This window comes from Lissotriton vulgaris, chromosome 3_1 (assembly GCF_964263255.1).
Source record: "Lissotriton vulgaris chromosome 3_1, aLisVul1.2, whole genome shotgun sequence".
In the NCBI taxonomy this organism is placed as follows: domain Eukaryota; kingdom Metazoa; phylum Chordata; class Amphibia; order Caudata; family Salamandridae; genus Lissotriton; species Lissotriton vulgaris.
This window is the reverse complement of record NC_141689.1, coordinates 571,498,031-571,524,107: the sequence shown is the minus strand read 5'-3', so window position 1 is coordinate 571,524,107 and position 26,077 is coordinate 571,498,031. Positions and strand designations below refer to the sequence as shown.

Genomic DNA, 26,077 nt, shown 5'->3' with positions numbered 1-26,077 from the left:
AGGGTGAGTGAGGGTGAGTGAGTGAGGGTGAGGGGTTGAGGGTGGGTGAGTGAGGGTGAGGGGTTGAGGGTGAGTGAGTGAGGGTGAGGGGTTGAGGGTGAGTGAGTGAGGGTGAGGGGTTGAGGGTGAGTGAGGTTGAGGGTGGTTGAGTGAGGATGAGTGAGAGTGAGGGTGAGTGAGGGGTTGAGGGTGAGGGGTTGAGGGTGAGTGAGTGAGGGTGAGGGGTTGAGGGTGAGTGAGGGTGAGTGAGGGTGAGTGAGGGTGAGGGGTTGAGGGTGAGTGAGGATGAGAGAGTGAGGGTGGGTGAGGGGTTGAGGGTGAGGGGTTGAGGGTGAGTGAGGGTGAGGGTGAGGGGTTGAGCGTGAGTGAGTGAGGGTGAGGGGTTGAGGGTGAGTGAGTGAGGGGTTGAGGGTGAGTGAGGGTGAGTGAGGATGAGTGAGAGTGACGGTGAGTGAGGGGTTGAGGGTGAGGGGTTGAGGGTGAGGGGTTGAGGGTGAGTGAGGGTGAGGGTGAGTGAGGGTGATGGGTTGAGGGTGAGTGAGGGTGAGTGAGGGTGAGGGGTTGAGGGTGAGTGAGGATGAGTGAGAGTGAGGGTGAGTGATGTTATCGCCGGGGAAAGTCCAGTGAGGTCAGAGGGTGCTGTCCTGAGAATGTACTCAGCCCCTCATCGGCGTGCGCGAGGCAGCACGTGACCAGGACACTAATCGTCATTAAGGCCCAAGCATTTGTGGCTTGAGAGTGCACGCGCTGCTGGAGCCGGTGTCTGTCCAACTACAGACCACCAAGAGGCCGTGGGAAGGGGCTGGGGTGCGAACGGCCGGGATAAGGAAGCACCCGACACGCTACGTGCACTCGTTCTTAGGCAATGGCATGCACAACTGGATATTCAACTTGAAACTAAAGTTACATCCTCAGAAACATGAATTTCTCCTCCTCTCATTGAGGGACAGGAACTTCCCGTCGAAAAGTCTGGTGAACTCAGTGGCACCAGCCAACTAAAACTCTTGGCTTCAAACTCCATGAAGTAAGCCATGTTTATTTACAGATCAAAGGGATGGCCGGAAACGGCAGATTTCATCTAAAACGTATCCAAAAAGCGAAACAGAAAGCAGGGTAACCTGACCCAGGAGGGGGGAGGAGGGAGGAGAAATGCGTCTCGGCCGGAGCAGGGGGCGGAGCAGGGAGAGCGGGCTTTGGAATGTAATTGACACGGCCGGCCGGTCGTGAAACTGAAAGCATGGCCGGCCGGCCGTGAAAGCCTTTGAAGCGGCAGGGGAAATGCGAGACGGCGGGAAGGGGAGGGGGCGGAGCGGGTAAACAAAGACGGACGTGCACGCGCTTTTAAGCTCAATGCGCATGCGCATTGAGCTTAAAAGTCACGGGCACTGCAAGGAATCGCCACGATTCCTTGCAGTGTGGATAAAGAGTTGATAAGTCCCAATACTCTCGCTTGCTCGATGCGCATGCGCATCGACAGGCGAGACCTAAAAACTGGAGCACATGGTAACAATTAATAAACCTTATTGAAGAAAAAAATTATTCTGGGAAAAAGCTGAAGACATGGCTATTTGACAATTTAGTTGACAGCGAGAAAACTAGGTTTGCGCAAGGATGCCTGCAATTGTAACCAATGATACTATTTTTCAAATTGTTATTTTATCTTTCTTCAATAATGTATTAAATATTCCACATAATATGACTGGTTGGGCTCTGGTGATCCTTTATATACAAAATATTTTCGACACAAAGGGCAAAGAGCTTTAGAGATATTTTCTCTATATACAGAAAAATTTAGACACAAAATTGGAGGATATGGAAATGCCTGATATGCTGACGTGAAACAAATGTATATAAAGGAGGACAATAATTTCTTATGTGAATGGTTTGTATAAATTGTGGTTTTATTCAGAAAATATGTGTAAAATGTAATAAATCATAGAAGAAAGATAAACTTACATTTTCAAAAATAGTATCATTGTTTTTCGCATATTAATGATTATGATGTAAGACTGACGCAAAAATAAGTTGGCTCCCAATGAGCATATTTAGTTGTGAATTGAAACTGCATGTATATCGTTCTTTCTACTCCTGACAAGGCAAAAATCATTCTCAGATGATGACAAATTAAAAGCAGGTGTCCTTCGAATCTTGAGTTGGGGCCAAACGTGAAAGCAGTGGATTCGTAACCGAGCCTTTCCGTGGCATTAGTGCACATGTACAGACAGTGAGGTGACTTGTCTGTGAAAGCAACGCTTGTGTGTTTTGGCCACCGGCCTTTTAATTTCACACCCCATCAAATCCGTGTAGACAGGTCCCCTTCCACCCGCGCGCCACTAATCTGAGGCAGTTTTACGGTCACTTAATGGAGCCAGTAACAGGCGTTTGAATGAGTAACGCTGAAGTGCAAGTTCCCAGGGACTCGTGGTGAGGGGCTGTTACATTAACATGGATTCCGGGAAGTTTCATGCTTTACTTGACAGAACCCATTACACAGACTTAAGCCACCGATACCTGCCTACGTTCATTGTTAATTACTGAGATACATTGGTGTAGTTTTTCACGAATGCTAGCGTAAAACGGTTCTTACACACAAGTATCTTAATGTTTGCACGAAAAATAAAATATAACAAAGGTTATTTCTGTGTGCGCCTTGGTTGATTTTGCAAATCTAGAGCGTTTACACCACATCCTCCCCTCCATCTAGGCAGGAGTAATGTAAACAATAGTTTGTGATATTACACAAAACTAAAAAAAACTCCATGTGCCCGCTGCATCATCCGCAATGTAGGGTGTATCATATTACAACTCGGAAATCAGGACAGGACATGTGCATGCGTAACAGGATAGTCTACCTAGGATACTGTGAATGAAGCCGACAAATAGGGCAGATTAGCTGTGGCCGCCGATTGGTCCATGCCTTCTCACCCACCCCATTCCCAGCTTCATGTACTTGGTGGTTAATAACTGCACACATTTATTTAAAGGGGGCAGCCAGTGAATGATGTCACAATAGATTTTACAACCTAACCAGAAATCATCAAACAAAAGGCCATACCCGAACCCTAAATTTTTAAAGATTTTTTTATGACATTGGGTAAAACCAAGGACACGGGCAGCAACACAGTCAGCACAGCCAGAGAGTTGAATTACCTTGGTGTGTGTGAAAATAGCACCTCAGTGGCACAGGCTAATGCTTTCAACGAAAAGGGGTCTGTCATCATGCACTTGGATCGACCAATTGTATCGGAAGCTGAGCAGAGCCTCGGCAGAGCCAATATTAAGGGTAATGAGGGAACTTTTTTGCCAGCCTTAACATACAGCCATCATGCCTGCCCAGGTGCCCTAGATTCAATCTTGGAACAAATCCACTGTAGACCATACAGGAAAATCTTCCAACAAACGTGTTATACCCGTCGGCCCAGGCTAAGGCTGCAACTGGGGCTGGCGGTCCAAGCATTGGATTGTCAAACTACCATGTTGAATTATTACATCGGGACCTTGAGGGCATAGTCTAAGACATTAAAATGTCACCTAAAATGTATCTTTGAAACTCCAGGCAAACCTTGACCTTGGTATTCCCAAATAAGAGATACAATGAAGACCTTCAAGATTGAAGAAACAGCCCTCCAAAGTGGGGACGTCCCATTCAATATCTGGAAGAGGAGGATTAACCAACAACTAAAAGAGACCTCAAGGGATAAAGACTTACTATCCGTAGACAAGTCATCATTGGTCCAGCCCCTAAATAACTCTTGTCTCCTAGGGAAACCACAAATGTATTATACTGAAGCCATAAATGTGCCTACCTGCCTCCAGATACTATATATGAGACTATTGACATTGCCTTATAAGAGACTTCAATCCAGCCTGGGGGGGGCGACAAAGGGGATTGCAGGGTATGTTCCTACCAACAAGAATCTTGGATACATCTGCTATGCTGTGTCCTGCATTAGAACAAGAGACAAGTCTACTAACCAGACCAGTCTTCCTGGCTCTTGGGGCGTGAACCTGCCAGGTTGCATCATTTATCTGTTTCAAGAGCATTGCCCGGTGGGCTTTGGCAAGCTGTGCCAAATTTGTCAGTATACGCAGGCAGCAGCTTTGTCCCTCAAATGCAATTGACCGCACACAAGAGCAACAATTAATTTCAAAATTTACAACTGGAGCATTGCCACTTGCTTGACATTGGGAGACAACGTGCTGGAGCCGACATCATCGGCATTCAGAACTTGGTTCGCCAGCAGATACTACACCTATTCCATAATTCAATGACCGCACACCACGGCACCCAGATCTGGACCATTAGCCCTTATCCTTTGTCAACAGCTGTTATGCTGAAAGATTTTTTAACGAGCCAGATTTAAATTATTATTATAGTTTTAATTAACTAAATAGCAAATTGCTACTACTATAAAAGTGGTAGTCTGTTATGCTAACATCAGACAAGAAGCCAAGCTGATAAGGGAGTTGAGAGAAAAGTGAACGGTCCAGAGATCCTGATCTGGATATGAATTCCTAGCGTAGTCGGAGGAACTTTTGCTCAAGGCTCTGAACCTTTACTGCCTTGAATAAACAGTTGAGGAAAGGGTTGTGAGCAGGTGTTCCTCCTTTTCAAAGAAATATTACGGTCAAAGGGTAATTCCTTGTTCAAGTAACACACATTGATCCAGGTTGATTTGAGTGAAAATAGTTATTATTATTCACCACAGCCGACACGTGTTTCACCCTATGTGGCTGATAGAGCCAGGGCTTTCTCAAGGCTAGTCTTTACATTCTAGCATCATGGTATCAGCAATGAGTCTGTGCATTTTCAGGTTAGTAATGGGACATTGTAATTAAAATCCAAATTTTGGTGGTCATAAGAATAGTAGTCTCTCTTCGAGTCCTTGGATAATTAGTCAAGGAAACAAGTGATTCCTTGCAATTAGGCTTGTAAAATAATTACAAAGTTTGTTCTAAGAAGGTAAGTGCTTCTCAAACTATTACATTTTGCCCTATCACTATTGTCCCAAAATGGAATATATACTTTGTAAAAATAATTTTCTCTGCATCACTTGCCACATTGCGCAGAAGAGTTCTGTATGCACAGGAGCACATCTGGGGTCTCACCAGGATGTACCAGCAGATGACGCTAAAGGAAATACAGGGGCAAGTTCCATCCATGGCAACTCCTGGCCAAGACTGGTATGTCACCCATGGGTTCATGTGTAAGGGTGACGTCATTGGTTCATAACTGATCCCAAGCCTGTTATCTCTGCGGTGAGTACCAATTAAAAGATCGTGGATGGGATGTAAATTGTCCACCTGGACCGAGATGCGAAGATACGAAGTGTGGCGTGTTCTGTTAAACCTGCGGGATGACACACACTGTTCTTCTGACAGGACATCTCTAGACATTTCATAGATATTTAATAAATGGGGAGTCTATCCGATTTCCTAATTTACACTGAATATTATTAATTTATACATGGGAGCCTGCAAACCCTTTGTGAAACCTGCATGTAATTTCCTTATTACAGTCGAGCTGTGACATCTCTTTGCACCTGCATAATAAAACAATGTGAGTGCTCATTTGGAATACTTTATTACAGTTGAGTTGTGACGTCATAATTATCTATCAATTATTCACTGCGTTCTTCTACAATCATTGTATCGCTGCCCGGCAGGGAGGAGGTCAGCCATGACGTGAGTCTGCTGATGCTAGCTACATATTGTAACATTTGCACCAGAACAGAGCAAAAAATAGCACGTAATGCTGACCAGAGCAGATTGACAACTGACAAGAAAAGGTTAATCTGTGCAATTTAGAAAATATATGTTCTAAAAAAGAATCCATAGTAAAAGTATTTATTTTCTAAAGCTATAAAAAGGATCTACATTTGAAGGGAAAAAAAGCATGATAGTCAAGCTGTGTACACCTTATATTTATCAATGTTGGTGATATAGTTTCAGAAGAGCGTGGACTGCACATTTCAGGCAGCAATGCATCACTGCTGACAGCTTATTAGATGTCCTGGCCATGACCTCTGACCTGTAATCTGGCGGGTGTGACGGGCAGACGCTATTCCTTCATTATTTGCACGGTCGGGACATGTAACATACAAATGGGGAAAGGGCCAGTGTGCAATATGATGTGTATTGGCATTTTTATTTATTTATTGCCACTTTTCTGTAGCAGAGACTAGACCCAGTAGATAACAGAGTGCTTTGCACATGGCTGACAATATGTTACATACAAAGTATGTGGAGAATAAAATAATACAAAGTAGTTAACTGTGACAATAATAAGTAGTACTCATAGCGAGAAGGTAGAGCCAGAGAAAATGATCTCACACTGTTAAAAATGTGAGCACAATACAAAATAATGTGGGTAAATAATAGCCATGGTGACCTACAGTGCCGGCTTTAGGACTGGCGTCGCTCGGTGCGACAATCATTTTTGGCGACGCCCCACCCTATGACCACTTCCCCAAATTCTCTCACTAGCAGCGTGCAAAAGTGACCCTCATCTCTACAAACATAAGTTATTGCTAAACACAATGTCCCCCCCCCCCCCGGGGTCAGCGCCCCATCCACAGGTCAGCACCCAGCGCAACTGCAGCAGTCGCACTGCCCTAAACCCGGCCCTGGTTACATAGTGTGGCATCGAAAGTACATTCTGACAGTGAACTGCTGACATTTAATTATAGCTGCAAATACAGCAAAAACAATGTTTAAATATGTTCAATGCTGCATCATTTACATAGTTGTGGCGACCCCCACCACCCTCCCCGCCCGACTACTATCTGGCTAACAAGCACATCATCTCTGGTGACTCTCGACATAACCACAACTAGGGCCATCAGACTGGAAATAAAGAAGTGTAAAACAGAGAACAGCAAAGCGGCCGGTGCTCTCCATCCTTGCAAACAGCTTCTGGCGCAGCCTCCTCATGTCCATGAATCCATCAGGGCCACCCCAAGCGTGCTCTCCCTCAGGACGGAGTTGAAGAAACAACTCCTTGAAGAATACTACATCATGATGCAGCAAAAATGGACACACCAGCTGCCTCGCCATCACCACTTCACTGTATTCTCACCTTTGACTGGGCACTCTGCTAACTTTTGCCTAGATTCGCATTGTACAAGTACCACGTGCATGCATACAACATTTAGCTGTTGCGGTGAGTTTCAAGTCAGGATTTGTAGTGGTCATCAAAGCCTGCCTTTCTTGAATGCTCTAACCAGGGCCGGCTTCAGGGTAGTGCGACCATTACGGCCGCACTGGGCGCTGACCTGTGAAGGGGGACGCTGGCCTCATGCTGGGGCTCTGTGTTTAGCAATAACTTTAAGATTGGAGAGATGAGGGGCATTTTTGCCAGGTGGTAGTGAAAGAATCCGAGAAAGAGGTCATAAGGGGTTGGGGAACCAAAAATGATTGCTGCCTTGGGCACCACCAGCACTAAAGCTACCCCTGGCTATTATGCCTCTCATGCTGAGCTGAGGTCACAGTCATACAGGAATGGTCACTGAGGACAACTGCTAGGTCAAAGGAACAACGGCTTGCATTACATGGTGTCACTACTTTTTACACTTAAGTTTATGTAAAATATAAAACAGCTACAAAAACATAAAACAAGCATTTTCTGAAAATGTACCTTTAAGATACATTTCTCACATACCTGTGGCTACGTGGAATAGTGGCCAGCCCAATATAAACAAGGCCAATATAGATACCCAGCATCACTACAACTTTAAAGTATCTGGACTGATCCTCCTTTATCTGGTTCAGCCTCTTCCTAACCAAACATTGACACACTAGGGAATTTCATACAGAGATTCTAGCGTCATGACTGTTGGAAATGGCCCTTTCTAGGATGCTTTTCCTTGACTTTTTGCTTTTCTCTTTCCCGCTGATTTAGGTGCTAGCCTTAGGACTTTGATCGCGTTTGACACTGCTGTTCAGTGCCAAAGTGTTGTGCCCCTCGTATAAATACTGGTGATTGGTGTATACATGATTGGCTGATTCAAGTAAGCTGTAAGTCCCTTGTCTAATGGTAAGACATAAACCCAGGGCATGTACCTCAAATGTTTTGCCATGGGCCTGCAGCTCTGGTTGTGCCACACATGGAGGTAGCTCAATGATCGTACCACAGGTCTGCCCTGGTGGGGCCTGTGTGCACAGGTAACTGCTACTCAGAATATCATTTAAAAGACTATGGTCATGGTTCTGCATGTCTCTTGATATATCGTAGTTCTCCCTCGGAACAAGGTACGTTTTGAGTAGAGGTAGGGCATGTGCGCGGGTGTGCTACATTCAAGGGTCGTGAATGACTCTGGATGATGTGTTCGGTATGACGGGGCTTGCTTCTCGCATTGGATTAGCATGGGGAATCTAGCGAAAGGCAATTGAGCAGTATTTCCCATGTGCAGAATAGTAGGAGTGTAGCATTAGGTATTGATGCATTTGTAATGGTGAATCCTCTCCTGTAGCGTGAGTGGATCCGACATTATGTGAGTGGCAGTGTCACTTTGGCAAAGTGGGCATTTTGGTGCTCATGGCTCTCTGCAGACCACTGACTCCGAGGGGCCTCTCTGGGACGATTGCGTATACGGTGGATTTGGCATCTGCCTTCTAAGGGGCAGCAGCTTGACCCCACTAAAGATAGTGATCAAACCTCCTAGGGTAGGATGGCAGACAGGACAAAATTAGACAGGTCCTGTGCATATCAAAGGTGGTCTTTTGAACTGATTGTGTCTTCAAAGGCGATTGGGGGTAAAACTACTGGGGCTTTGACCTCCAAAAGTAGAGACACTTTTGGATTTGGAACTATACTATGCCAGTTCGATCATGGACAACGACAAGAGGAATCATTGAATAGGGCATTTAAGGTTATTCCATTCTGCAGCTAATGGGAAAGTTGGACAACTGCATAAAACGGTAAAGTATATAGTCAATGTGCAGATTGTGCTGATTTCAATTTTAATATCCTCTTAATTTCTAAAAGTGTGTTTGTAATGTAAAGACCAGTGTTTTATACACACAGAGTGCAGTCTTTTTGCAACTGGAGTGTGTTGTGAGGGTGGGGTTGTTTCAATACTTCACACATTGACCCTGAGGATAAGCCTGACTTCTCTGTGCCAAGCTATGCAAGGGTGAGCACAGGTTATCAGACAAGTGTATCGTATGCATCCTATCTCGAGGGGTGGATTCTGACTGGCTTTGGTGCATCCCTGCCAGCCGGCAACTGCCGGGTCTAGCAATGATCATCCTTCATTGACTATGTACACCTTCTCCTGTGGTGATTTTGGACCATCACCTCCTGAACAGCTATGACACTACTGATGTAAAATTGTACTTACCCATTACCAAGAAGCAAAAGCAATCCAAGGTCATAGACACCTCCCTGTGTTCCATTGAATCAGGATTTACTGTAAATAAGAAACATTCTGAAGCACAGCTGTTGTTTACAGTGCTGGCCACACCAACATCCTCCTCATTGACCAACATATTCCTATCATCATTGGAAACTCTAGCACCGCAAGCACCAATGGCAACCATTACAATTCATCATTGACTCGAAATAACACATGAATTCCAAACGGGAGTATAGGCAAGCACAGAATGCCACTGCTTTTGCCTCCTCTCACACCTTTCCTCATTCTGCTACTTTTGCCATAATTATATGCAACCTACAACAGCCATAGCATCAAATCATCCATTATCAATTGCCTTAAAATAGTACAGAGAGTTTGGCACTAGGAAACATTGGCAAAGCCAATAAGCCTCGCCTTTTGGCTTTGCTGTTTGCTTTTTGCCATTAGCATTGGCAAAAAAGTGTCCCTACCACGGCAATGAAATGGAAATGTGCATGCATAATCACATATTATGACGCTGCACTGATCTTTTTCTTTTTAATTTTCAGTTGAAACATGGAAGAATACATTAACGGTGCAAACGTGCAAATGTGCAAACGTGCAAACGTTATAAATGAGCAGTCCAGCAGCAACCTGCAGCTGATGGACCCTCCTACCAAGAAAAATAAATAAAAAAATAACTCAACATGGAGGGTGGGGGAACAAATGAGGAGCAGGCTAAAGGGTGCAGGAGAACACCCCGAATGGTCACTTTCACAGAGATCTTTTAAGAGAAAGCCAATAGGTGAGTGTGTGTGTGGGGTGGATCCAGTAGTAAAAGTGGTGAAGAGCGTGCAGTGAAAGATGTTCAAAGATAAATAGATAAAACTACCTAGGAATGCCATTGCTCATCTAGACAAACCAGGCGTGAAACATGTCGACCTTTTGACAGTTTCACTGGCACATTAAGCCTCACAGTAACTCACCAACCTTTTGGTTTTTTAATCTACCAGGAATAACACGCTATTAAAGGATCTTCCTGTAGATACTCCTAGGTAGTTTTATCTATTTATCTTTGAACATCTTTCACTGCACGCACTTCACGCAACTGCCAGAGAAGACATTACAGCCCATTGACACGGCTTAACTTCCCCGTAACGCTACCGAGCAATCCGTTGGCGCGCTACTCCAAGTCTCCCGCATTACGGGATGACGGTCCGATTTTGACCCCACCTTCCGCGCTAATTCTACACACAACCGAGTTTTTTGCCGGTCTGTGTCCGCAAGGCTTCCTCATCAGGGGTATGATGCATATCGAGTCCTACCTTTTTGAAGCTTGCGTGTGGTACTTTCAGTATTAATTGCCGTTTCTCTTATCTCAGATTGCCATGTCACTCCACCTCCCCATAGTTTTACCTGGCATATACCGGTTGTGTGGGACCCGTAGGCTATTGTGGCTTTTATTATTTAGGCATTATTTTGTCCTGATGATGATCCCTCTGATCTTATAATGGGATTGAAACGCCGTCGACTTTTCTAAACACCATATACTTTGAATGTATACCTCATGTGGTATGCTCGTAATGGTGTGAAATGAATTTCTGTTACTGTTCCACTTACAAAAATCTGTAGCTTCTGCCTAAAAACCTTGTTCTGTCTCTTGACTAATCCTTCACCATGCCAATTTGTATATGTGAGGGTACAGGATTGTGCCCTACTTCGAAGAATTGTTGAAGGTATCTTTGTGTGACTCCATTTTATAGTAAAAAATTGAACCTCTGTCTGGCTGGACAAGTCATAACTGAATATAGTTTCCGTTGTGTCTATATTTATTTTTGTCCGTATATTCCTGTGCATGAGACCACTGTTGTTCTATAAAAAAAAAAAAATTGTGTTTCATCAAAGCACAAGGTCGTCTTCCTCTGCTCAATATCAACCACCCATTAGCAGACATTACTCTCTGATGCTGGTGACACATCTAACCTCAAATACAGCACTCAAAAGACCAATAACCATCAGGTCACTTTGCAGACACTTCTGAGCTTCAATGGCACGCTCTCTTGTGCGCTTCCTACAGGTAACTTGGATGCATGAAGTTGGGTTAGGGATACTTTGTGAGTCCAAACTAAAGGTGAATACAATTATATAAACTGTTTACAGGTGCTAGTAACCGTGGAGCTCAGGCACAGGTTGACTCTGCTAAAGAGTTCACATTCAAATGGACATCATAACCTCGACCTGTGGCCTTGGTGTCCGACTGTGTCCCCAATCTAAAATTATTCTGAGAACTCATCTATTCTCTTTCACCTTTTCCTTGTGTGATTCTGCTTCTTAAATTGCAGTACGCATGCCACAACAAGTTGATGTGACAATGGACCACACTGCATTTCCTGCACATCCACACTTAGGACTGCCATCCTCTTCAAGTAAAAGCCTAAGCTTAGCATTTCTGAACTCTCTTTATGCCCAGTCTCAAAGCAGTATCTTGGGAGACCCAATTCTCCATGCAGGGCTATAGAGAATCTTTAGTATGCCTTCATGCTGTAGTTTGGTTATCCAAAAACCCACTGAAATTGAAGTGAAGAATTTACATATAAAGAGCTTGATAGTCTTGGATGCTTACCTCATTGAATATGTAACACATTAATGTAGTGTTCGGAAGTAGCTGAGAGTTCAAGTCCTATATAAACTTTTCAAATTGCAATTTTGCTGTAGCATTGCCAGACTTTTTAAGATGGGTGAATGTGGCTACGGTGACGCCTTTCATTTTAATGTTTTTAAATACCAGTAAATTCAATTTGGAGGTGAGCGTCTCTACAGTGTTTCAAAATAACGACCAGAAGCAAAATCCCACCCACATTATGGACTACTATTAAGTCATCATAGTACGTATGTGTCTAGTTCAAAATAGTAGTAATCGACATTGTGGATGCGATATGTTTCCAGATCCATCTTTAGACCATAAGGTTGTGACCACAGTGTGAGACTGGTTTGTCATTGGTGGCAGGCACCTTTCCAAACGTCTCTCTTGCTTTTTGTCAGGGATTCCATATTCCAGTTTATCAATTGTTTTTGCACAGAAGCTGGTGGTTAAACGTTAATCTCACGCAATTTAAACCTTGATGTCAAAATAGACCTGATCCTGGTGTTGTTTTAGGATAGTAAACTGAGGAATGCTACGGCCTCTTGTGGTCGCCATGAGAACTGCAGACATGTCATCGTGAATTCACGCGTGGGCGGAGGTTGTGGCAGGCTCGTGAAAGTCACTGAGACGACCTTTGGCCCCTTTAATGGTTTGGAGTGGTGCACCTGAGAACGGTCATAATCCCCTCCCCTGGTGTCCTCGCGTTTACATTTCGCTGAATAATCAATAAGTAATGTTTGTCTAAAGTGATTCGGAGTAATTGGCAACAATCACGCTTTTGAGTGAAAGTGCCAGTCACAATTCCCTTCTATTATATCTTTTGAATTTGAGGAAGAAAAGATGCCCTTCCAGGCAGTGTAAGGGTAATTAATATTCCTCCTCCACTAAAATGATCCCAGATTTATGTTAATGTCGCTCGGTGGGACTTCATAACAATGTCTCAAAAATGCTGTCCTAAATTTGCACATACATAAACGTCTAGATAGTGGTGCAATCTTGATAGATTGTGACATGTAACCTAGTCAAAATAACATGCCTTTACAGTTTTACGTCTTTTTTTTTAAATACCTGCGAGCACTTCTTGAGCTTGCTGGTGTCCGCTGTATTTTGTTTGACCAATCAGCGCCGGGTCTGCCTTAAATCTCGCAGACAGCGACAGGGGAGGGGGCTGCGGGCTGCACCTTCTCCTACACCACTTTTGGCACGTCCCTTCCGCTCCCGAGGGCCGCTGCTGGAGAGCCCCGGACAAGCAGCATTTGTCCGCTCTCAAAGCCATTTCCTCTAAGTGGGTGGCGGAATAATGGGCTGCGAGCTCCAGGCTCCAAGTGTTGGAGGATATCTTGTGTGCACGGGGCTGGGAGCCATAGCCATGCCAAGGCAGGGCGAGAGCTGTCTGAAAAGGAGCCCTAGGGCAGATGGTAGATTGTGCAAAGTGGGCAAAGGTGGTTCTATCGTCATATTCCAGACCAGCCGGGAGTATGTCTTCACTTTCTACTGCAGAGGAGAAGGCCCTCTCCCACTATACAATGCTGGCCAGTAAGGCTTACTAAAGTGATTTGAGCAGTCGGTACCTCTAGATACCCTGGGGCAGATTTTCAAGAAAGTGACGCATCTGTAGAGATGCGTCACTTTGACGCATCTGCAGAGATGCGTCACTGTGACGCATCTGCAGAGATGCGTAATTTTCTCTGTGCCACCCTGAGAAACCCTTGTGCCACCATGGATGCTCCATATTTACAATATAGCAAAACCAAAGGGGATGATGGGCGGAGTGTTGAACATTGCAAGCACTCACCACCAGTCAACTGACCTTTAAGTGTTAATTGCTATTACTCTATATTAAAGCCTACAGGCAGGTATTTTGTTGCATGGAACTCACAGATTACTCTAGTAGGCAACGGCTTTGGTGTTGTTTACCTCTTGTGACAAACCATGGATATAGAAGTGGGAAACCCTGGTTAGTCCTCTCAGGAGAGATTGTACTTTGCTTAGCGAATTGTAGCTTTGTACACCTTTCTAATTTTCTGACTATGACTGATGAGTGCAGTTTATGCTCAAAACAGTAGGCATGAGTTGGTTATGGTGAGAATTTATGTGTCTGATTGGAGCACTAGGAAAATTATGACATAAGGCATAGGACTTTCCTCCTATTTACAAGGGATGGGAGGAACTCCCGGGGTTTTACTCTGCTGAATTCCATGGAGTTACCTAACAACTCCATGAGCTTCAGTGGATTTCCATGAGCGACCGAATTCTGGTCCGTTGCTCTGCTTGTGCTGATTTTTAGCGCCTGTAGCTTGTCCCGTGCTGTAAATCCAGCGCGAACGGCACCACGCTGTGTGCCAGAGGGCGCAGCTTCTTTCTGCCACTAGAGTAGATTTTCTACTCAAGCTGCAGCTTTTGCAACTCGAGCTGCAACTCTCTTAATGCGAGCTGTAGCGACCTGCCGCGACGGCCCGCATTGAGAAATCTCACCGGGAGGCAGTCTAGTGCACGTTTTTTCTTGTTCACCAACTTAATGCTGGGGAGCAGAGAGCGAGAAAACCTCCACCATGCAGCAGTTGGTGGAGTTTTTGCTAAACTCCGCACTCCAAACGGAGCACGGAGTGGGTAAATCTCTGCGAACTCCTCTGGCGGCGCAGAGTTTACCTCCCAACCCTACTTATTATGAAACGTATTACAAAGGCAGTTGGTCTGCCTTAATAATTGTGAAGCACGTTTGTTAAAATAAATAAGCCTTTAACAGCTGGTTGTGTTACAGGCTATTGACAGGTATTTTGGTATACATAATCTCATAGATAACTGTAATAAGTAAGGGTTTTGGTAGTGGTCACCCACTCTGACAAACCCTGGGAGTGTTCACTGTGATGACTGTTCTTTGGGCCTGTTGAGAAGGGGTGCATATTGTTCTGCAAGCTGTAATGTGGAACAGGCTTAATCATTTCCTGGGGAAGTAATGCCAGATTTAATAGGTTTGATCTTTTTTAATATGAAATGTTATGACAAAGTCAGTAGAACTGACCACCTTTTTGTGAAAAACATGTGCTAAAAACTATAAGCTTTTAAGGATGGGTTGCTATTACAATATGCTAAAGTACGTAGGCAGATATTTTGATACTTGAAATTTCACAGATTACCATAGACAGTAAGGGATTTTATGTTGGTGATCCACACCCTTCAGCACGGAGTGAGGGCTTGCAATACATGTGCTCGCACTTCAGCACAATTACTTAAAATTAGAATGAATAACGCAAGTCGGCTAATATTCAGGCCCTGGTGTGGTACTCTGAGATGTATAGGCTGAGGGGGCGGCTTGATGCAGTAAATACAGCATAGCCGACTCTTACCCACATTGCAGGATGATTTCCTTACTTAATCATGTCAACTACCCCTGTTTATATAGGCATGGAATGTGACTACAGACTCACAGTGCAACCAGAGGAACTATGGAGCAAAACTTTTGCTTTTTAAATGCATGTAGTGTCTACCATACATGATTGTTGCATTGTCAAGTGTGTTGTTTGCAATTCTGTGTGTAATCACAGGGATGATCACTATACCTAACAGATGTGCTTTCTTAAACACTTCATTAGGCCTCCCTTTTAGCCTACACTGGATTTTACTCACTTTGAGGTGTTTTTAAAGCTATTGTGCACAGCACGCTTTACCTAACAGGTTGGTATGAAGTGTTCTGTTACCCTTGTATCTGCCATACACCATAGCAGGCTTGTTCTTTCCTTGTATATTGCAGGTAAGAGAGACAATAACACCAAGTAGGTGGAAGGTATCCACCACAATAATCCTTGTTCAGCTGTTTTAGGAGAGATAGTATTTTCACTTGACAACTGTCATTTTCTATATTAAGTAATTTATGGCCATACGCCTGAAGGTTGCCATGTGGGAAAGCTTAAACTCAGTACGGGAGGCCTCCGTTGGTTATGGTGACAGGTCACTGACAACACAAAGAGGCCTGATTGGTTCACTAGGAATAATATTTCTGATTCTATAGGTCTGATCTGTGTGGAAAGTTATGATTAACGCAGTAGGCCTAACATATTGATATTAATTATGAAAAGCGCATTTTAAAGTCAATAGGCATTTAAGGCGGATTATTATTTCTCTGTATTAAATTCTACAAATAGCCATTTTGTTAGATGAAATATTGTAGATTACCTTTGCAAGGAAGGATTTTAGTGTTCTTTACTGCCTCTGACAAATCCTAAGGTGAAAATATTTGCACTGTAATAATCATTGCTAAAATCTCTTCTCAGCTGTCTACCAGGATCATACAAAAAACAAATATTTAAATAATGTGTTCATCCAAATGTTTGAATATATTTCTATCTAGATAAATAGAGGGTCTTTGGGTCATCTCTAGTGTGCTCTTTTCCGCTATTAGCTATTAGTCTATCTGAGTATCATTTACATTTGCTTCAATCCAAGATAGCATCCTGAACGGACTAATGGTACAGTCCACATCAGTCATTGGCTCTCCTACCCTGTGAATGAGAGCATGTTCTGATCACATACATACATCCACCTGAAAATGTGTGTTTCAGTGTCAGTATTGTTTGGCCAGTCCATTAGTTTTTAATGTTCTCCATTTATAATTCCCCATTCATTTCTTTGCTTCTTCTCTTAATATTGTAATGTTTCTTAAGAGGATAAAACCGCTCTCAAGGCAGTGATAACAACTTTACTGCTTACTGCTAATTTAATTTGCAGTTTGCCGCATCCCATATGACAACTTCCTCTAAATCAGGAGGCCACTATGGAATTCTGCTGTCCATAGTGTATCATTACTTTACCATTCCAAGATGGCCAACACGTTGATAGTTCTAACTGTGGCAACTATGCTGGAACTTTAAAATAAAGATAGACTATCTAAAATACTTCCGCAAGATGGATACCCGCTACCATGTTCAGATTCATATTGCAAGTACTAATCCTCTATGGATCCCGGAGTAGTGTGCTACTCGCCAAAAAAGCGCTTTGACGCCTCGTCAGGGGTAGTAAGCGCTATACAAATGCAATTACAAATCAATACAATACATGTCCGCCATGCTTAGACTGTCGCATATTTTCTTTTTTCTACATATATTCTTTTCATTGATCCTGCATATGTTGTTGTGTTTGTGTGTGTTTTTTGTGCTTGTGCCAGAGGGTCAATGAAAGAATGAGTCAATGGATGGATAAATGGATGAATGTTTGCACAGATGAGTGACAGAGTGCATGAATGATTATTTATTGAGTACCAAACGCCATCAATGACACAAAATGCCGTTTCATTCATATGTAAGAGCGTTTGCAAATACCAATGCTTGTTCTAAACGCTCCTCCGCCCTAAAGACATGCACATATGGTTGGTTTCCTCCTTGCATGTGTTGAACAGTAAACTCTGGTCAGTTAATCTCTTCCAAATGTTCCCTTTTCAATGAACCATCAATCACCTGACCCCCCACCCTTGCTATCTTTGATGCCGGTTGTCTTTTGAAGCAGTAAAAAATCCGTTCGGCCAGTTGGTTCACACTATTGGTTTGGGGGGAGGAGCTCTGCAGAGCGCCTTCTGTAGTAGGGTGCTGCCTAGGTGTGGGGCGGGTGTGATTGCCACGCTCAGCTACTGTCATCCTCATAATTACCTATAGCGCTAAAGACCCACAGGTATCTAAGCACTCAATAGACAGGGTGGTATGCAAACTCCATTGATTCCAATGTAGATCACCCATGCAACACAAGTGTCAGCCGCTGAAGACATGCTAATATCCGAGCTCTCTTTGCACTGTGGGGTTTTCGACATGCCTCTGGGAGAGGAGCGCGCTCTGTGCTTTTTGCCATGTCAGACACTCGCGTGGCCTTTCTTGAGGCACGTGCCTGAGAAGTGATGAAATATGACAGAGCCGCGTCAGGTTTGTGGTGTGGCCGTGAGTGCGTGCCAGGCCACGTGGCGGCAGGCAGGGATCTGGGCCGCTCCAGCACCCTTCCGCTGCACACCGCACTCTCTCCCTGTGTCCTCCAAGGATACCTCGTCCTATCGTGGCCCCCTGCAGCGCTCATCCCGCTGGCCTCCCCGTCCCACCTCAGTCCCTCCTGCACTGCTCTAGCTCGCCCTCTGGCGGCCGCAGCTCCCTGCAGGCCCCTCCAGAAGCAGCGGGTGTCTGTGTGCAGTGTTCTTCCCAGCGCCTCTCCTGCAGTGCGCTCCGGCTCCTTCTGTGGCCTCTCCGCCACATAACGACCCTTCCTGCAGCTGTGGGAACATCACGCATGCTCTCCCTTCCGCAACCATTTGACCCTCCGCAATGTTCCCCAGCCTGCATTATCTGTAGCATCCCCGAGCTGCAAATAGACCGCACCTCCCCTGCAGCTCTTTGTTCTCCGTGTCCCTCCTTCACTCGTGTCCCTGACACATTGGCTGTCGTTCCTGCAGCTCTCGGTCCCTCTTAGCCCTGCAGCAGACTTTCACTTCTGCAGCCAATGGCCCCTTCTCGACCCCTATGCCGACACGACCCCCAACCAGTGCTCTGCTTCACTCCTCCCGGTGGAGACGGTGACTTGTAGCATGCAGCGGTGATTCCTTCGGTCCATCTTGCTGCCCTGGCCCCTCCCTCAAATGCAGGCCTCGAGAGCTTCTGAAGCACGCGGCCACGCTAAGTCACACCTCCCTCCCTCACAAGTCCCTCCTATCGCCTCCTGCTGGCCCTGCTGTGGATTACAGCCTGTGCTCCCCCACGAAGCACTTGCCACTTTCTGCATTCTGTCACTCTGTTCGTCTGAGGGCACCCCTCCCCCTACCTCAAGCAGCCACAAATAAGTCCATCCCTCACGTGGACCCATCTGCCCATTCACCCGCCCTCAGTCCCTGCCTCTCACTCCAGTAGTCTTTACCCTCCTTCAGATCGCCACAGCCCACCCTACCCCCTCCTGGAGCTCTCGACCCCTCCTACAGTGCTTGGGTTTTTATTTATTTATTTATTTATTTAATTTATTTGTGCGTTTTTATATAGCGCGGACTCAACCTGAAAGTGTCAGAGCGCTTCACAATAGGAAGGTTAAGGATACATGAGGAGAAAATTACAAGTGAACAAATTACAAAAGCAGACGTTAAGTTACATGAGGCAAAAGTGACAATTGTGAGCAAACATAATACAAGAGGTAGCAAACTCGCCGGCAGGCAACCTCGACCACTCAAGAAGCGTACCACCCCCCACCCCCCATAAGCCTATGCCCCAATGCATTCTCACATCCTTCTACCACCCCCTCCTCGCCCCGCCCCCAATCCCATCGTTCCATCGCTGTCCCTCAGTCGGTGCTCGTTCTCTGTAGACGGAGCATAAACTCCTCCTCACTCCTTCCCCCGGACCTCGGGCTCTCTGGTTCCCCCACTCTAATGTCTGTCTCTCATGTAGCCTGTAAATCCTCCCCCATCACTGGCTCCATCGCTGTCTCTCCCCCTCCTACTTGGAGCCCGGGCTGCGCGCGTCCTTCTCTCTCGCGAGCCCCTTGTCCCCCTGCAACACTGACTCGGCCCCTTCTGCAAGCCATGCCTCTGCAGACCCTGTTTCCTCCTGCAACCACACGCCCGTGGTCCCTTCTGAAGCTCGTGGGTCCTTCAGGCCTCCCCTCCCTCGCCCCTCCTTCATTCATCCCTCCATCCCTCTGCAGTCCTGGCCCGTCCTGCGACCCTTCTAGGTCTATAGGGAAAACGCAACATGATAGGGACCCATGTGCCTCCAATACCTCAAGGATGTCCCTTGGCCTCTGGCTGAACGGGGGCCTCCAGGCGGGCTGCCCCGCCGTCCCCTCCCCCCTGCTGCTTTACTCCCCTGTCTCTCGTTCCCCTCGATAACTCTTGGCCCCCATTGAAGCACTTGTCGCCCCTCCCGGTGTCCTGAAGCCTGAGTCCCGTACTCTCCCTCCTACAGTCATCGGGCCCCATACGCACATCCCTTCTTCGGCGCTCTGTCCCTTCTGCGGCGCTAGTCACGGGTGTGTGCCTGCCCCAGCCCTCTCCTAAGCTGCGGACCCCACTGCATGCAGATGTGGGGCAGCCGCCAGTAGAGCTGTCTATTGTTACGCGAGACACCCCCTTCATTCCCGCAGGCCGCCCCCCTCTCCTGAAACCGAGCTCCGTGTTGGACTCTGCTTCGGACCTCTCCCGTGGGCCGCCCTGACAGACAGACAGACGGGGGGCTGGCAGCAGTAAGCCACCTAGAGAGTCGCCCCCGCCTCTGATGTACTTAACCCCCCCCCCCCCCCCCCCCCCCCAGGATTGAAGTAGAATAAGACTTGGACCGGTCCAAGGAGGGCAACTGTGGGGTCCCAGCCACGAGGCTCACTCAGCGGACCTTACAGCAAGGCCGCGGGGTTACTCGACCTAAGGTGTGGGGAATGTGTGTGTTTTGGCAAATAAGACAGTTTCCCAAAAGAGCTTCCTTTTGCTGTTTCCAAACACATCCCTGCCCCATCTCTCTGCCCACTAGACTAGTACAGATCTAGCGCCGCCCACTACGCTTCTCAGGACTGCTCGCTCCATTATGTCCCCCGTCTTATTGCTGACCCTTCTCCTCCCTCGTTCCCCGGAACACACTTACTCTTTCTGCTTTTCTGCAGTACTTATGTGCTGTGTTATATAGCGCCAACTTCACCTAAAGGCTGCCCAGATAGCTATACACAAGATGGGCGTGGACCCAGCGGGCAAGAGTAAGAGTCAAAAATGTAGCTTCATCGCTCACTGGGGGGGGGGGGCATGGTGAGCAAAAGAATGATGGATTTAACCCAGATCTCTTGACTGGGGATGAATGTTTGATTTGTTCTGCATTCCGTCCATCAATTGTGTGTCTTTTGCTTTCTCACAGCTCATCAAAGCCACAATACCCCAGTAGCTATTGTTCCTCGTAAAAGGTACTTCCCCGGATGCCTCTCAACTTAAGGCCTGTTTTCCACTCCTCCATGCCCACCTCCCATAACGGGGCGATTACCCCCCCCCCCCCCTCAGATCCCCCCCACCCCACCACCACACACACACACAAGCTCCTGGAGAACTGTGTTGCGCCTCGTCAGGCGCTTGCAGAACAGTCCGCCAGCTGACCCACGCCGTGCAAATGCGAAAAGTTTAGCACACGCTTGGGGGGGGGGGGGGGGGTTAAAGGTCATAAGGGGGCCTAGGGTAAGGGAGACAGCGAACTGAGGACTCAACTGTCTGCCATTCAGAATGGATGTACCCCCTCCTCACATATTAGGGAGCGCTACAGGGGGGATGGCACGGTTTGCACTCGCTGTCTCTTCCCCGTGTGTGGCCCCCTCCGGCCCCCTTCTCTCCCAGTGGCACCCAGAGCGTCTCTCCTCACCGCTCCGCTGGAGAACAAAACCCGCCTTCAGGAGAAGACTTTGAGGCTGAGCCTTTAATGTCTGCTAACTGCTGCCCCGGGCATTGTGCGCAGGCGGCATTTTGATGTGGGATACTGGTGTGTGTCATTCCTTCCCACCTCGAAGGCAGGGGCGGGAGCCCCTCCTCGGAACCGTGCCAGGGGCTGGGTGTTCGTTTACCTCAGGCCGGCCTGCGCGAGCTTCCACGCGCCTCACACCCGCTGGGGGTCCCAGCCACCCCCGGCCGCCTCCAGCAGGGGGCGCCCACGCACCTCGCAGATCGCAGCGCGTCCTTAATTCCTAGACATCGCAGCTCTAGCTGCGGCGGTTGCCTGGAAAAGCATAATCCATTGCAGCGCGTTGGACTTTACCATTACTGAAATGACAGCCCTTTCTTTTCTCTATAGTTGACGCACTGGCAATACTTGCGTTTTCAGTCATGACAATAAAACACGTATGTAAGGATGTGTCACACTATCCGCCAACAGCAGCCTAATTTATATTACATGGAAAGGGTGCTCTTTTAACGTGCTGCAGAGAGTGCATTGTTTTCGCAGGCGCTCCACCGCCCCGCCCCTGCTCTCAAGCACAACGAACTTTCGTTTTTCAAGGCCCCCCTTACCAGGCTTTCCTCCCGACCCTCTCCATGCTTTTAGTCACAAGCCTTGCCTTTCAAGCTGTGCTCCCCGGGGATCTGACCCCCGACCCTCACTTCCCAGGTCCTCCGCCCTCAGTGCTGTCATCCTAGGCCATGTCCACCCAGATGCCACCACGAGCATCTGCCCTCCCAGCTGCTGCCATCCACACTTCTGCCTCTCCAACATCTGCCCCCAACCTCCCCAGCCCCTCTGGACGTCACCTCTAGCTTCTGCCCATCAAGTCCTGCTGGCTCAAGGGTGTTCACCCAGGTTCTAGCCTACAAACCCCTACCCCAAGCGGTGTCCCGCGGCTTCTGCCCTCTTAGCTCCTTGTCTCTGGCCCTCCCAGCTCCTCCATCCCACCGCCTGGCCGCTTGTGTCCTATTCGTCAAGGTCCTGTCCTTCTCCGTGTGTACCCTCTAGCTCTGCCCGTTTTGGTTGGGCCCAACCTCATGCGGTCTCCGCTCCTGACCGCGGTTGCCCAATTCCATCCCAACTTTTGCACTGCCCCCCCCTCTCCCGTCCTAGCTCCTGTGTCCGGAGTCCTCCCTCCTCGTCCCCGGCCTTAGCTCTGCCCTAGCTCCGCCTGATTTCAGAATGTGCTTCCCTGGCTCCCCATCTCAGCGTCCGCCCCCGCCTCTCTCACCCACCACTGCCTGTGTCATCCTTGTGCGGTCGGACAGCGCGTGCCTCCAGTCTGCAGCAACCACAGCGCCCTCCGCATCAGTGTACCCTCTGCACCGCTCCACCCCAACAGACCTCCTCTCGCAGCACCTTCTGGAGGATGGAGAGTAAACACCGTGGCCTCTCACACTTCCATGCTCTTCAAAGGGAGCCCCCGGCCCGCGCTGAGGTCATGCGGGGGTTGTGGGGCAGATTAATGGCTAACCTCTTGGGCTGCCTGGCAGAAACACTGCCAGCGCTAAGTCAATATTTAACTGGTGACCACAAATCCCAGCGCAGGTCCCACAGAACCCCTCCTTAAGTGCTAACAGGGCAGTTCACAGCCTCACACTCTTCCCGGTGTGACTGGGTGGGGGCAGTAACGGGGCACTTCAAGGAAGCCACCCCACGGACACCAAGGGGGTCGCAATGCACACGGACAGCGGCGCTATCGTGAGGGCTGTGACATCTTGAACCTTTCCACGTAGACACTGTGGCTTACGTGGGTGGTGTCTCGCGGAGTTGACCCACCCGTTCTTTCAGATCAGCCTGCAGCTGCAACTGGCACTTTCCCATCTCTGTTGCTTGTTTTCTCTGTTTCCTAAACTGTCCAGTCGCTGCAGTGGCAAAGCAGAACCCCGCAAGCAGGACATTTCTCGTTTAAAAAGGCATTCTCTTCCAAGCCCCAAAGGTAGGTCGTTGTCTCCAGGGTTGGGAAAAGCTGGTTCAGCTCCAGTGAACACATCATTCCGTGCCCCCTCCGATGCCAATAGCCCCCCTCCCTCCTTTCCGCTGGGTGCCTTCAGTTTTATCTGCCCACTTGAGAAGCTGCCTGTGAGGTTCCCAGCCCGAGACAATAGCGCTTTGCACTGAATGCAGAGAGGCTTTAGAAAGAAGGCGAAGAGCTTTCCAGGCACACTGCACTCCTGGAACAAAACCAGCCGGAGCAAGACGCATCGCCGTGCCACTCACCCAGCAGGCGCACTCCCCGCTCCCCACTGTACCCTGCCGCCCGTACAACAGCCACCAGAGCTGCTCGGCGAGACGTGAAACACGGTGCGTCCCCAGCACTCCAACACTTCACACACTACGGCTTACTTCAGTGTGCCCCCGCCCCGGTCATCAGCCCCCTCGAAACGAACCCTACAACTTTACCCCCCAAATGCAGCCCTCGTTTAGCTGCCGCTGCGCAGACGAAACAAGAAGACAAAAACTGCGCGCCACATGTGAATGTCCGAAGAAAGGGCGATGCCCCCTGTCTTAGAAGTCATCGCCAATGCAGATGGAGGGAATTAAAAAAACAGAACGAATTACTGCCACGCTGAGTCTGAAAAGCGAGGTCCTGCCTTGGGGCAAGCTTGCAAGCATGCGGCGAGTGCGGTCTCACCGCATATGCCAGACTGACGTGTGCGGTGCGAGCCGAGCATTACCTGAAGAAGGCGCGGGGTGCATCAATCGCGGGGCTCTGTCGCGGGGTGGCCAGTCTTGTAATCCCGTGCCCGGTGCTTGCGGTGGCTGCGAGTCCAGTGCTTGGCGGCCTCGGCTTCTGAGGGTTCCAGTCGGAGAGGGGCGCCTGCCCGATGCCCTCCTTCCCGGGTGAGTGTGGGTGCTGTGCGTCTGGTCCGAGCCCGGGCAGTGAGGGGAGAGCCACCCAGCCACTTTTGGCTGCAAGTTCAAATGCGAGCTCTGACAGCCCTCGTGGATATATCAATCTGCCGTCGGTGCTGGCGGGGGAGGGGCGCTGGCACGGAGGAGAGGAGGGCTCAGCCTCGCACACCCCCTTTTCTCCAAGTTAATGAAAAAAAAGAAGGAGCCCGGGGTCCAGCACCAAGTGAGTCACTGAGATTAGCGCCCTCCCCCTGGCTCCCTCCTTCTCCCAGCTGCTGCTTTTAGCAGATGCACTCTGAGGGGGTGCACCCCACAGAACGAGAACTTTCCTGGGTACCTCACACTCCGAGCATCAGCGCCCTGTAACTAGCACTGGTGTGTGTGTGTTTGTGTGTGTGTGGGGGGGGGGGGGGGAGTGCACTGGTGGTGCGTAAACGCCATATGGAAGGTGCCTACGAGTAATGGGCGCACGTGAAGATATTACGCCCAAGAGCATAAGTTCGGTCACTCCAGTGGCACCTGGAATCCAGTCACTTAATTGTGGTTCGCGAACATAACGGTTTTCACAACATAGCAACACGCCCTGCTCTAGAGTTTCGTTTTTCCTCAGTGCCGGCTGGTTAACAAAACCCCACACATCACAATGTCTGCGAAAATGGGGAACTGGGATGTATTGTGACAACGAATTTTTTTCAATTTACTTTCATTGTCTCAGTGGTACGTCGTTTACTGTAAACCAGCCGAGACACCTACACTACACACGGTTACAATGCTCACCCAAACACGCACACGAGCTACATACACACACACAAACATATACACGAACCAACCTACATCAGACACGCACAAGTAGCCACATACTCACACAATGACATAGTGACTGTCACTTAGACACTGTAGATCCGCACTGAGACACGCACACACACAGAGACACATGCACGCACACTACCTCACCTACTAGGTACTCACTCTAAGAAACCCCCCCCCAAAAAAAAAATACACGTGCGGAGCACACGTGCGTGCCACCCATTCCCCGCGCCCAGGTCGATATGGACTGCCGCACGGAGCTCAAAGTTTCATGTGGTTTGCGACTGTAATTACATAATAATTATCCGGAAAGGGAGAGTCCCCTGTGTGCGCCGTGACGCGCAGACGAGCTGCAGCCCGAGCCACCTTCCTCCTCACAGTACCGGTAATGGAAGAAACACACCGAGCCAGGCCGTTCCGTCACTCGCCCTCTGCAGACGGCCCACGCCCAGGGATTAGCGAGGGGCTTTCCTTAATAAAGTCTTGGAACAGGGCTTCTGCGTGTATTATTTCTGCATCTGCGATACGGCAAACGGGTGGAAAACTCCACGGAAGAGCGGCCGAAAGCTCACTTGTGACGCTGCTGAACTGAGGCGGGAGCTGACTGGAAACTGCAATTCACGTCCCCCAGCGGAGGGTCAAGATTGCCTCGCATGCCTTAGTTTATCTGACAGCGTATAGATTGCTTCCAGCTGCCACACCAATGCCCCTGACTGAGTGTGCGGCAGGGGAGCTCTCCTGGCAGTTTACAATCCTGGCAATTCCCACTTTAAACATTATGTGGGGGGTTGAAGTGTTTCCTTGCAGGAAATCCAGTTTTTAGCCCGGGTTAGGCCCGTCTTTGAGATTCCTGTGCCTTCTTTCTTTTCCTGGCTAGATCAGCATCCCTCATCGAGGGACGGTTTGCACCGCGAGCACGTGACATAAGAGACATTGACCAGAGAGAGTGAATATTGCAGCCCTATCCTACCACGGGTGGGTGGCGCGTGTGGGAAATGCAGAGTACGCCTTCAAGGCTG

At 48.2% G+C, this 26,077-nt stretch overlaps 1 protein-coding gene across 1 annotated transcript in view; it reads right to left on the bottom strand.

The window, feature by feature from the left end:
- VCAN (versican) overlaps window positions 1-24,324 on the bottom strand; it is a 165,686-nt gene extending 141,362 nt beyond the window's left edge. The window contains exon 1 of the mRNA XM_086960854.1: window positions 24,074-24,324. The gene's annotated coding sequence lies outside the window, so the exon portion shown is untranslated. The remainder of the gene's footprint in view (window positions 1-24,073) is intronic.
- Between the last annotated feature and the right edge of the window lie 1,753 nt (window positions 24,325-26,077).